Source organism: Salmo salar, chromosome ssa12, assembly GCF_905237065.1.
Source record: "Salmo salar chromosome ssa12, Ssal_v3.1, whole genome shotgun sequence".
NCBI classification, from domain to species: Eukaryota; Metazoa; Chordata; class Actinopteri; order Salmoniformes; family Salmonidae; genus Salmo; species Salmo salar.
Window position 1 is genome coordinate 9,958,294 of NC_059453.1, and position 12,193 is coordinate 9,970,486.

Here is a 12,193-nt window from a genome sequence, read left to right on the forward strand (position 1 = left end):
TTTATTGCATGACATAAGTATTTGATACATCAGAAAAGCAGAACTTAATATTTGGTACAGAAACCTTTGTTTGCAATTACAGAGATCATACGTTTCCTGTTGTTCTTGACCAGGTTTGCACACACAGCAGCGATTTTGGCCCACTCCTCCATACAGACCTTCCCCAGATCCTTCAGGTTTCGGGGCTGTCGCTGGGCAATACGGACTTTCAGCTCCCTCCAAAGATTTTCTATTGGGTTCAGGTCTGGAGACTGGCTAGGCCACTCCAGGACCTTGAGATGCTTCTTACGGAGCCACTCCTTAGTTGCCCTGGCTGTGTGTTTTGGGTCGTTGTCATGCTGGAAGACCCAGCCACGACCCATCTTCAATGCTCTTACTGAGAGGAGGTTGTTGGCCAAGATCTCGCGATACATGGCCCCATCCATCCTCCCCTCAATACGGTGCAGTCGTCCTGTCCCCTTTGCAGAAAAGCATCCCCAAAGAATGATGTTTCCACCTCCATGCTTCACGGTCGGCATGGTGTTCTTGGGGTTGTACTCATCCTTCCTCCAAACACTGCGAGTGGAGTTTAGATCAAAAAGCTCTATTTTTGTCTCATCAGACCACATGACCTTCTCCCATTCCTTCTCTGGATCATCCAGATGGTCATTGGCAAACTTCAGACGGGCCTGGACATGCGCTGGCTTGAGCAGGGGGACCTTACGTGCGCTGCAGGATTTTAATCCATGACGGCGTAGTGTGTTACTAATGGTTTTCTTTGAGACTGTGGTCCCAGCTCTCTTCAGGTCATTGACCAGGTCCTGCCGTGTAGTTCTGGGCTGATCCCTCACCTTCCTCATGATCATTGATGCCCCACGAGGTGAGATCTTGCATGGAGGCCCAGACCGAGGGTGATTGACCGTCATCTTGACCTTCTTCCATTTTCTAATAATTGTGCCAACAGTTGTTGCCTTCTCACCAAGCTGCTTACCTATTGTCCTGTAGTCCATCCCAGCCTTGTGCAGGTCTACAATTTTATCCCTGATGTCCTTACACAGCTCTCTGGTCTTGGCCATTGTGGAGAGATTGGAGTCTGTTTGAGTGTGTGGACAGGTGTCTTTTATACAGGTAACGAGTTCAAACAGGTGCAGTTAATACAGGTAATGAGTGGAGAACAGGAGGGCTTCTTAAAGAAAAACTAACAGGTCTGTGAGAGCCTGGTTGGTAGGTGATCAAATAATTATGTCATGCAATAAAATGCAAATGAATTACTTAAAAATCATACAATGTGATTTTCTGGATTTTTGTTTTAGATTCCGTCTCTCACAGTTGAAGTGTACCTATGATAAAAATTACAGACCTCTACATGCTTTGTAAGTAGGAAACACTGCCGATTTTGCAGGTTATCAAATACTTGTTCTCTCCACTGTACATCTATATTCCATAAATATCTATGACATGGAATGTTGGTGATGTCTGCCAAATTGTCAAATTACCTGCCAGGTGACATAGTAATGAATCACAATCTTACCAATCAACCAATCAAGTTTGGAAGCATATATATGGAGCTTGCCCACAGCACAATCACTACCATTTCTTAACATGGAGGAACATCACTATCCCTGAACAGCAGCTACATGCTGGTGGAAGAGCAATAAGAAGGTGTGTAAGAATGCGTGGTGGTGTTAGGGGAAGACATAATAGAAGAAGAGGTAGAAGGCAAAGAATAAGAGTCCCTGATGAAATCAGAGCCACAATTGTGGACCATGTCATAAACCATGGTCATACAATGGAAGAGGCTGGTAGGAGAGTACAGCCGAATGTAAACAGGTCCACAGTGTCATAAACCATGGTCTTACAATGGAAGAGGCTGGTAGGAGAGTACAGCCTAATGTAAACAGGTCCACAGTGTCATAAACCATGGTCTTACAATGGAAGAGGCTGGTCGGAGAGTACAGCCTAATGTAAACAGGTCCACAGTGTCATTGTGTAAACATTACGTAGGGAAAACAGGTGAATATGTACTCCTTCTTTACTTTTGTTACAGCATTTCATTCACAACAATACAGCAACTATTGTAAATGCAAGTCTGAAAATCACAATGTACCATAAGATATGTATGTGGAATATACAGAAACATTTGAATAGAATATACTATCTGTAACATGATCTCTTTGTGAATTCTACATGTCATATATAAGACTGCACAACAACCTCATGCTGGTGGCAGAGCAGCAGTATTCAGCCATCAGCAAGAACAAGAAATTTGGAAAATGGTCACAGCCAACAATACCATCAGGCTAAGAGCGATCCAAAGTGCAATCATAAATGACAACAATATCTTCACAAATATCAATTCTGTCAGCATTTCCACTATAGACAGAGTTTAGAAAAAATAATCAAATGACTATGAAACAACTGTACAAGGTGCCATTTGAGAGGAATAGTGACAGAGTGGAGGAGCTGTGGTACCAGTATGTCCAGGTAGGAGCTGTGGTACCTGTATGTCCAGGTAGGAGTGATCGTGGTACCAGGATGTCCAGGTAGGAGCTGAGGTACCAGTGTGTCCAGGTAGGAGCTGCGGTACCAGTATGTCCAGGTAGGAGCTGAGGTACCAGTATGTCCAGGTAGGAGCTGTGGTACCAGTATGTCCAGGTAGGAGCTGTGGTACCGGTATGTCCAGGTAGGAGCTGTGGTACCGGTATGTCCGGGTAGGAGCTGCGGTACCGATATGTCCGGGTAGGAGAGCGGTACCGGTATGTCCAGGTAGGAGCTGCGGTACCGGTATGTCCAGGTAGGAGCTGCGGTACCGGTATGTCCAGGTAGGAGCTGCGGTACCGGTATGTCCAGGTAGGAGCTGCGGTACCGGTATGTCCAGGTAGGAGCTGCGGTACCGGTATGTCCAGGTAGGAGCTGCGCTACCGGTATGTCCAGGTAGGAGCTGCGCTACCGGTATGTCCAGGTAGGAGCTGCGCTACCGGTATGTCCAGGTAGGAGCTGCGGTAGTGGTATGTCCAGGTAGGAGCTGCGGTACCGGTATGTCCAGGTAGGAGCTGCGCACGGTGTCCAGGTAGGAGCTGCGCTACCGGTATGTCCAGGTAGGAGCTGCCCCTGTCCAGGTAGGAGCTGCGGTCCAGGTAGGAATGCGGTACCGGTATGTCCAGGTAGGAGCTGCGGTACCGGTATTTCCAGGTGGGAGCTGTGGTACCAGTACGTCCAGGTAGGAGCTGTGGTACCAGTACGTCCAGGTAGGAGCTGTGGTACCAGTTCGTCCAGGTAGGAGCTGCGGTACCAGTTCGTCCAGGTAGGAGCTGCGGTACCGGTATGTCCAGGTAGGAGCTGCGGTACCGGTATGTCCAGGTAGGAGCTGCGGTACCGGTATGTCCAGGTAGGAGCTGCGGTACCGGTATGTCCAGGTAGGAGCTGCGGTCCAGGTAGGAGCTGCGGTACCGGTATGTCCAGGTAGGAGCTGCTGTCCAGGTAGGAGCTGCGGTCCAGGTAGGAGCTGCGGTACCGGTATGTCCAGGTAGGAGCTGCGGTACCAGTATGTCCAGGTAGGAGCTGCGGTACCAGTATGTCCAGGTAGGAGCTGTGGTACCAGTATGTCCAGGTAGGAGCTGCGGTACCGGTATGTCCAGGTAGGAGCTGCGGTACCGGTATGTCCAGGTAGGAGCTGCGGTACCGGTATGTCCAGGTAGGAGCTGCGGTACCGGTATGTCCAGGTAGGAGCTGCGGTACCGGTATGTCCAGGTAGGAGCTGCGGTACCGGTATGTCCAGGGAGGAGCTGCGGTACCGGTCTGTCCAGGGAGGAGCTGCGGTACCGGTGTTCCCAGGGAGGAGCTGCGGTACCGGTGTGCCCAGGTAGGAGCTGCGGTACCGGTGTGCCCAGGTAGGAGCTGCGGTACCGGTGTGCCCAGGTAGGAGCTGCGGTACCGGTGTGCCCAGGTAGGAGCTGCGGTACCGGTGTGCCCAGGTAGGAGCTGCGGTACCAGGATGTCCAGGTAGGAGCTGCGGTACCGGTGTCCCAGGTAAACCACTGGTGTACACATGGCATATTGTACAGGGAGTTCTACTGTACTTCAATGATGCCTGTATATACTTCAAGTTGTAGATACCCATAAGAACAGAAAACATTTCTACTTTACTAAACTGTCTGATTCTAGAATAGGCTATGTAAAACTAACTTTATATTCTGTTTCTGTGTTACTATGTAGAGAATAATGGAGCTGGAAGGACATGAAATGACCCACATTCTTGTTTTTGTGAACGAGTCGGGGTTCAATCTGGCCAAAGGCAGGACACGTGGCCGCAATCTTATTGGACACCGAGCCACAATTGGCACACCAGGCCAAAGTGGGGGCAATTTTACAATGCGTGCTGCCATTTCTGAGAATGGCGTGAGCACACACATATTCCACACATTGGGCCCTATAACATCCAACTTCTCCTGTCCTTCCTAAATACACTTTACAGAGACCTAACACCAGAACACGAAAGAGGTTTAGTTAGACCAGATTTGCCAAATGATGTAATTGTGTGGGATAATGTCAGCTTCCACCGAACCAACATTGTTAGGGAATGGTTTGCTGCGCATGAAAGGATAACAATGGAGTTCTTCCACCATCCTCCCCATTCCTGAATCCAATAGAAGAGGTTTATTTCAGCACGGAGGTGGAAAGTATATGACTATCGGGCACAAGATCAGATGTCTCTGTTAGATGCCGTGAATGATGCATGTGAGGACATCACATGTGATCAATGCAGGGGATGGTTGCGCCACGCAAGGAGATCTTTTTTATTTCATTTTGGTGGCATTGGGCCAATTTACAAAAAATAACTCGATTTTGAAGCATGAATTAAATGTTTTGGGGTGAGTTACTACATTTTGCAGACATGCAATAGAATTGTGATGTTCCATAAAACAGTTGTGACAATTGCACTTAGAGTTCACAAAATGTTAAGACTGTTTAAAAAAATGAGCCAAAGCGATCGAGAAACTGTAAAAAGTACCATTTATATTCATTAAACATAACTTAAATTATACTGTTGCTGCTTCCTGTTGTCATATTTTTTTAGATTTACAACCCAGTGTCAAAACACCAGTTTTCAATGTCCAAATTCATAATCAATATGCAGAAATAGGTTGTGATACTTTGAAGACCAAAACATAAAAATTACCCTCTACACAAATCCATCGGATGTAGTGATCAAAATACAGTAGCCATATCTAGGAAAACCAAAGTTTCAAAGGCTGGGCCTAATATAGTGTATAAGAGGTCATACAAAAACTTGTGGAGTGATTCCAATGTTGTTGTAAGGAATATTTGTTGGTCCGGGGTGTGTAATGAGAAGCAACCAGACGCTGCACTTGACACGTTTATTCAATTGCTTATCCCAGTTACTAATAAGCACCCATTTAAGGAAATGACTGTAATAACTTAAATCCCCATGGATGGATGAGGAATTGAAAAATGATGGTTGAGAGGGATGAGGCAAAATAAATGGCAAATACGTCTGGCTGCACAACCGACTGGCAAACGTACTGCAAATTGAGAAATCATGTGACTAAACTGAGTAAAAAGAAGAAACTACACTATGAAACAAAGATAAATGACAAAGAATGATAGTAAAACGTTTTGGAGCACCTTAAATGAAATTTTGGGCAAAAATGGGAAACCGAATGAGATGGCTCATTCATCACAAAACCCACTGATATTGCCAACAACTTCATGATTTTTTTATTGACAAGATTACCAAAATTAGGCATGACATGCCAGCAACAAACGCTGACACTACACTACACATCCAAGTATATCTGACCAAATTATGAAAGACGAGCATTGTCATTTTGAATTCCGTAAAGTGAGTGTGGAAGAGGTGAAAAAATGGTCTATCAACAATGACAAGCCACCAGGATCTGACAACTTGGATGGAAAATGACAGGATAATAGCGGATGATATTGCCACTCCTCTTTACCATATCTTCAATTTAAGCCTACTAGAAAGTGTATGCCCTCAGGCCTGGAGGGAAGCAAAACTCATTCCCCTACCTAAGAAAAGTAAAGACCTTTTTACTGGCTCAAATAGCCGACCAATCAGCCTGTCACCAACCATTAGTAAACTTTCGGATTTTTTTTGGGGGGACCAGATTCAATGCTATTTCACAGTGAACAAATTGACAACAGACTTTCAGCACGCTTATAGGGAAGGACATCAAGCACAGAACAAACACAAATGACTGATGCTGAGTGAAATTGATGCTAAAAAGATTGTGGGGGATGTTTTGTTATAATTCAGTGCGGCTTTTGACATTATCGGTCATAGTCTGCTGCTGGAAAAATGTATGTGTTATGCCATAATGTGAATAAATATGTATTTATTTATTTAACCTTTACTTAACTAGGCAAGTCACTTAAGAACAAATTCTTATTTACAATGATGGCCTACCCCGGCCAAACCTGGATGACCCTGGGCCAATTGTGCGCCGCCTTATGGGACTCCCAATCATGGCCGGATGTGATACAGCCTGGATTCGAACCAGGGACTGTAGTGAGACCTCTTGCACTGAGATGCATTGCCTTAGACTGGTGCGATAATTTGATTCCTGTCTAATGGAAGCCTATCCAACATAATCCAGGTAGAATCAGGAATTCCCCAGGGCAGCTGTCTAGGCCACTTACTTTTTTTCAATCTTTACCAACGACATGCCACTGGCTTTGAGTAAAGCCAGTGTGTCTATGTATGAGGATGACTCAACACTATACATGTCAGCTACTACAGCGACTGAAATGACAGCAACACTTAACAAAGAGCTGCAGTTCATTTCAGAGTGGATGGCAATGAGAAACAAGTTAGTCCTAAATATTTCAAAAACGAAAATCATTTTATTTGGGACAAATCATTCACTAAATCCTAAACCTCAACTAAATCTTGTAATAAATAATGTGTAAATTGGTCAAGTTGAGGTGACTAAACTGCTTGGAGTAACCCTGGATTGTAAACTGTCATGGTCAAAACATATTGATACAACAGTAGCTAAAATGGGGAGAAGCCTGTCCATAATAAAGCGTTGCTCTGCCTTCTTAACAGGTGCCACATATAAGGCTGGCCCTTGGATGTACACAGAGAGCTAACATTAATAATATGCATGTCAATAATATGCATGTCAATCTCTCCTGGCTCAAAGTGGAGGAGAGATTGACTCCATCACTACTTGTAAACTCAGGGAAAAAAAGAAACGTCCCTTTTTCAGGACCCTGTCTTTCAAAGATAATTAGTAAAAATACAAATAACCTCACAGATCTTCATTGTAAAGGGCTTAAACACTGTTTCCCATGCTTTTTCAATGAACTATAAACAATTAATGAACATGCACCTGTGGAACGGTCGTTAAGACACGAACAGCTTACAGACGGTAGGCAATTAAGGTCACAGTTATGAAAACTTAGGACACTAAAGAGGCCTTTCTACTGACTGAAAAACATCAAAAGAAAGATGCCCAGGGTCCCTGCTCATCTGTGTGAATGTGCCTTAGGCATGCTGCAAGGAGGCATGAGGACTGCAGATGTGGCAAGGGCAATAAATTGCAATGTACACACTGAGACACCTAAGACAGCGCTACGGGGAGACAGGGCGGACAGCTGATCGTCCTCGCAGTGGCAGACTACGTGTAACAACACCTGCACAGGATCGGTACATCTGAACATCACACCTGCGGGACAGGTACAGGATGGCAACAACAACTGCCCGAGTTACACCAGGAATGCACAATCCCCCCATCAGTGCTCAGACTGACAACAATAGGCTGCGAAAGGCTGGACTGAGGGCTTGTAGGCCTGTTGTAAGGCAGGTCCTCACCAGACATCACCGGCAACAACGTTGCCTATGGGCACAAACCCACCGTCGCTGGACCAGACAGGAAAAAGTCGCGGTTTTGTCTCACCAGGGGTGACGGTCGGATTCGCATTTATCGTCAAAGGAATGAGCGTTACACCGAGGCCTGTACTCTGGAGCGGGATCGATTTGGAGGTGGAGGGTCCTTCATGGTCTGGGGCAGTGTGTCACAGCATCATCGGACGGAGCTTGTTGTCATTGCAGGCAATCTCAACGCTGTGCGTTACAGGGAAGACATCCTCCTTCCTCATGTGATACCTTTCCTGCAGGCTCATCCTGACATGACCCTCCAGCATTAAAATGCCACCAGCCATACTGCTCGTTCTGTGCGTGATTTCCTGCAAGACAGGAATGTCAGTGTTCTGCCATGGCCAGCGAAGAGCCCGGATCTCAATCCCATTGAGCAGGTCTGGGACCTGTTGGATCGGAGGGTGAGGGCTAGGGCCATTCCCCCCCAGAAATGTCCGGGAACTTGCAGGTGTCTTGGTGGAAGAGTGGGGTAACATCTCACAGCAAGAACTGGCAAATCTGCAGCTGGTGGCCACACCAGATACTGACTGTTACTATTGATTTTGACCCCCCCCTTTGTTCAGGGACACATTATTCCAGTTCTGTTAGTCACATGTCTGTGAAACTTGTTCAGATTATGTCTCAGTTGTTTAATTTTATGTTCATACAAATATTTACATGTTCAATTTGCTGAAAATTAACACTGTTGACAGTGAGAGAATGTTTCTTTTTTTGCTGAGTTTATTTGTGACAGGTATTGACATGTTCAATGGACCGAGCTGTCTGTTTGAACTACTGGCACACAGGTCAGACACCCATGCATACCCCACAAGACATGCCACCAGAGGTCTCTTCACAGTCCCCAAGTCCAGAACAGACTATGGGAGGTACACAGTACTACACACTGCCATGACTACATGGGACTCTATTCCAAGTAAGTCATGCAAGCAGTAAAATTAGATTTAAAAAACAGATAAATATACACCTTATGGAACAGCGGGGACTGTGAAGCAACACAAACATAGGCACAGACGCATGCATACACACACACGATAACATACGCACTATACACTCATACACATGGATTTTGTGTTGTGTATATATATATTGGTAGTAGAGTAGGGGCCTGAGGGAGCACACTTAATATGTCGTGAAATCTGTAATGTTTTTAAAATTGTATAACTGACTTATTTTTGCTGGACCCCAGGAAGAGTGGGAGCAGCTAATGGGGATCCATAATAAATACAAATACAAACATTTGCCAAGCGTCCTCGAATTGATTAGCTTGTTCTACTATAATCAATAGCTTGCACAAATTAATCACTCACGTTGATATTGAAATCAGTGAAAAATGGGACAATAACAGCATCTACATGTGCCGTTTGCGCTCTTCTCAAAGACAAACAAAAACGAATTTGGGTAAACGACATACCTGTCGATAGATGAGAACCTGTAGTAACCACAGATCCGGAGTGCGCTGTAGCCAGGATTAATGCCACAAAAGTGGCACATCTGACGAATGTCAGAGCCGGTGTAGTAGGATTCATTCTCAATCCTGTATTGACGCTTTGCTTGTTTGATGGTTCGTCTGAGGGCATAGCAGGATTTCTTATAAGCGTCCGGATTACTGTCCCGCTCCTTGAAAGCGGCAGCTCTAGCCTTTAGCTCGAAGCCATACACGTGGTCTACGGTTGTGAGGCTGGTTGGAAGTACTGCCAAATTCTCTAAAATGACTTTGGAGGCGGCTTATGGTAGATAAATTAACATTACATTCTCTGGCAACAGCTCTGGTGGACATTCCTGCAGTCAGCATGCCAATTGCAAGCTCCCTCAACATTTGAGACATCTGTGGCATTGTGTTGTGTGATAAATTGCACATTTTAGAGTGGCCTTTTACTGCCCCCAGCACAAGGTGCACATGTGTAATAATAATGCCGTTTAATCAGCTTCTTGATATGGATGGATTATCTTGGCAAAGGAGAAATGATCACTAACAGGGATGTGTGTATGGAACATTTCTGGGATGTTTTATTTCAGCTCAACACCTTACATGTTACGTTTATATATTTTTTGTTCAGTGTAATTCAACATGTCAATTTAAGATGATAGTATATTTTGCCCACTCACAAACTATTGCAACAATGACATCTATGTCACACTCTTTTAACCATTTAGAGAGTAAAAAAATGCTCTTAAAACACAATGTAACCGGGCGCTCTAGACTAGAATCTCCATAGTGTCTGTACAGCAGCCTGAACGTTCCAGTCCCTACTAATAGGCTGTCCCATAACTCTTTGCAAAAATGGGACCAGTGTTGCTAGTTAACAGCGGCACTAGTAGTTAGCAACGGCGCTAGTAGTTAGCAACGGCGCTAGTAGTTAGCAACGGTGCAGGTCCCATGAACTTGTTAATTTTTTAATGCTTCCGCATGGAATTATTACATTGGTTAATAGAACTAGTTTCAAAGGTTAAAACATAGGTTCATTCAGTTCGCTTGAACGTTTTCTACATTGCAGAACGGATTGTACTAAACCACACATTTCCCGAAAATGTTCTTGTACATTCTTGAACAGACTTTGAGGTACATTTGCTCCATTCGGTGGATGTGCCGGGGTGTGGCTTGAAGCAATGAGTGATGTATTTAAAGGGCAGCCTAGGGCTGCAACGGGCTGCGCCCCCCTTTCCGCAGTTATGGTTTACGGAAGTCACACCACTCATTTTTAGCATACACATTTTCAACAACATGCTGGTTATCGTGGTTCCAAACATGGAATAGGTACAAAAATCTAAGGTGTGAACCATTAATTCAAAAGATTAGAAATCGCTTTAAGAAACAAAACTGTGATATATGGAAAAAAGTAAAGGGTACAAGACTGGGTTTTATGGCGGACTAGCCTACATCCCAAAACGGTGTATTGCCATCAACTGGATGGGGTTGAACAATTTCCCAAAAGAAAAACGCTTTTAAATTCCATTGCGGAGAAGGGAAAATGAACGTTAACAAACTACAAAAAAGAATGAACAGAAAATAAATAATATACACCCAGTAGACAGTTTTATTAGGTACACACGCCTAGTTGCCTCCAGAACAGCCTGAATTCTTCAGGGCATGGAAACGTTGCTCAATTGGTAATGAGGGACCTAACATGTGCCAGGAAAACATTCCCCACACAGGCAGCCAGTGCAGAGACCTTAAACCCGTGTAAAGTGTGCTCTCTTCAGTACCCATGCTGCAGCATTCTGTATGTTTTGCAGTTGACCAATGGCTTTCTTGGGTAGACCAGACAGGAGAGCATTACAGTAGTCAAGCCTGTACCATTGACAGCAGGCAGGATGGGGCCATGGACTCATGCTGCTTACCCCAAATCCTGACTCTGCCATCAGCATGACGCAACAGGAACCGGGCGTTGTGGTGGTGGAGATGATGGGGCCTTATGGAAGAGGGGAAGAAATGTGCCATATATAGTCAGGAAGGTACAGGAAGCAATTGATGAGGTAGAGCGGTGGGCATTAATGTGGGGATTCAGGTTCTCTGTAGAGAAGTTAGACATTGTTCTTTACCAGGAGGAAGGTGGGAGATGAGGTATGCTTGAGGTTATATGGGAGAAACTTGGAGAGGCTGGGGGCTTCAGGTTCCTTGGGGTATACTTTGACACTAGACTGACCTGGGCAGAACACACTGAGAGAGTGGTGGGAAAGTTTAAGGAGGTGCTAAATGTGATTGGCTGTCTGACAGGGAAGGAGTGGGGGGCTGGGCATGCCTCATTGAGGACCATATATGTTGCATTGATCCAATCTGTAATAGACTATGGCAGTATAGCGTATGGTTCAGCAGCCCGGACATCATCTGTAATAGACTATGGCAGTATAGCGTATGGTTCAGCAGCCCGGACATCATCTGTAATAGACTATGGCAGTATAGCGTATGGTTCAGCAGCCCGGACATCATCTGTAATAGACTATGGCAGTATAGCGTATGGTTCAGCAGCCCCGACCTCATCTGTAATAGACTATGGCAGTATAGCGTATGGTTCGGCAGCCGCATTGACGGCAGTTGCCCGGACTTGGATTCTTCGCTCCTCATAAAGGGGGAGCCATTGCAGATTAGGAGACAGCAGCTGGCAATGAACTATTGGGTCAGCCTACAGGGACATGGGGTGTCTCATCCTGCGAAAGGGCCATGCTTGGAACATGAGCGAAGACAGAACACGAGCTTTGGGCGGGTGGGTAACACCCAGGCGAAGGAGATGGGACTGTATGGAAGGGAGTTTAGTCCAACGGTAGCTATCCCGGTGAATCCACCGTGGCTCC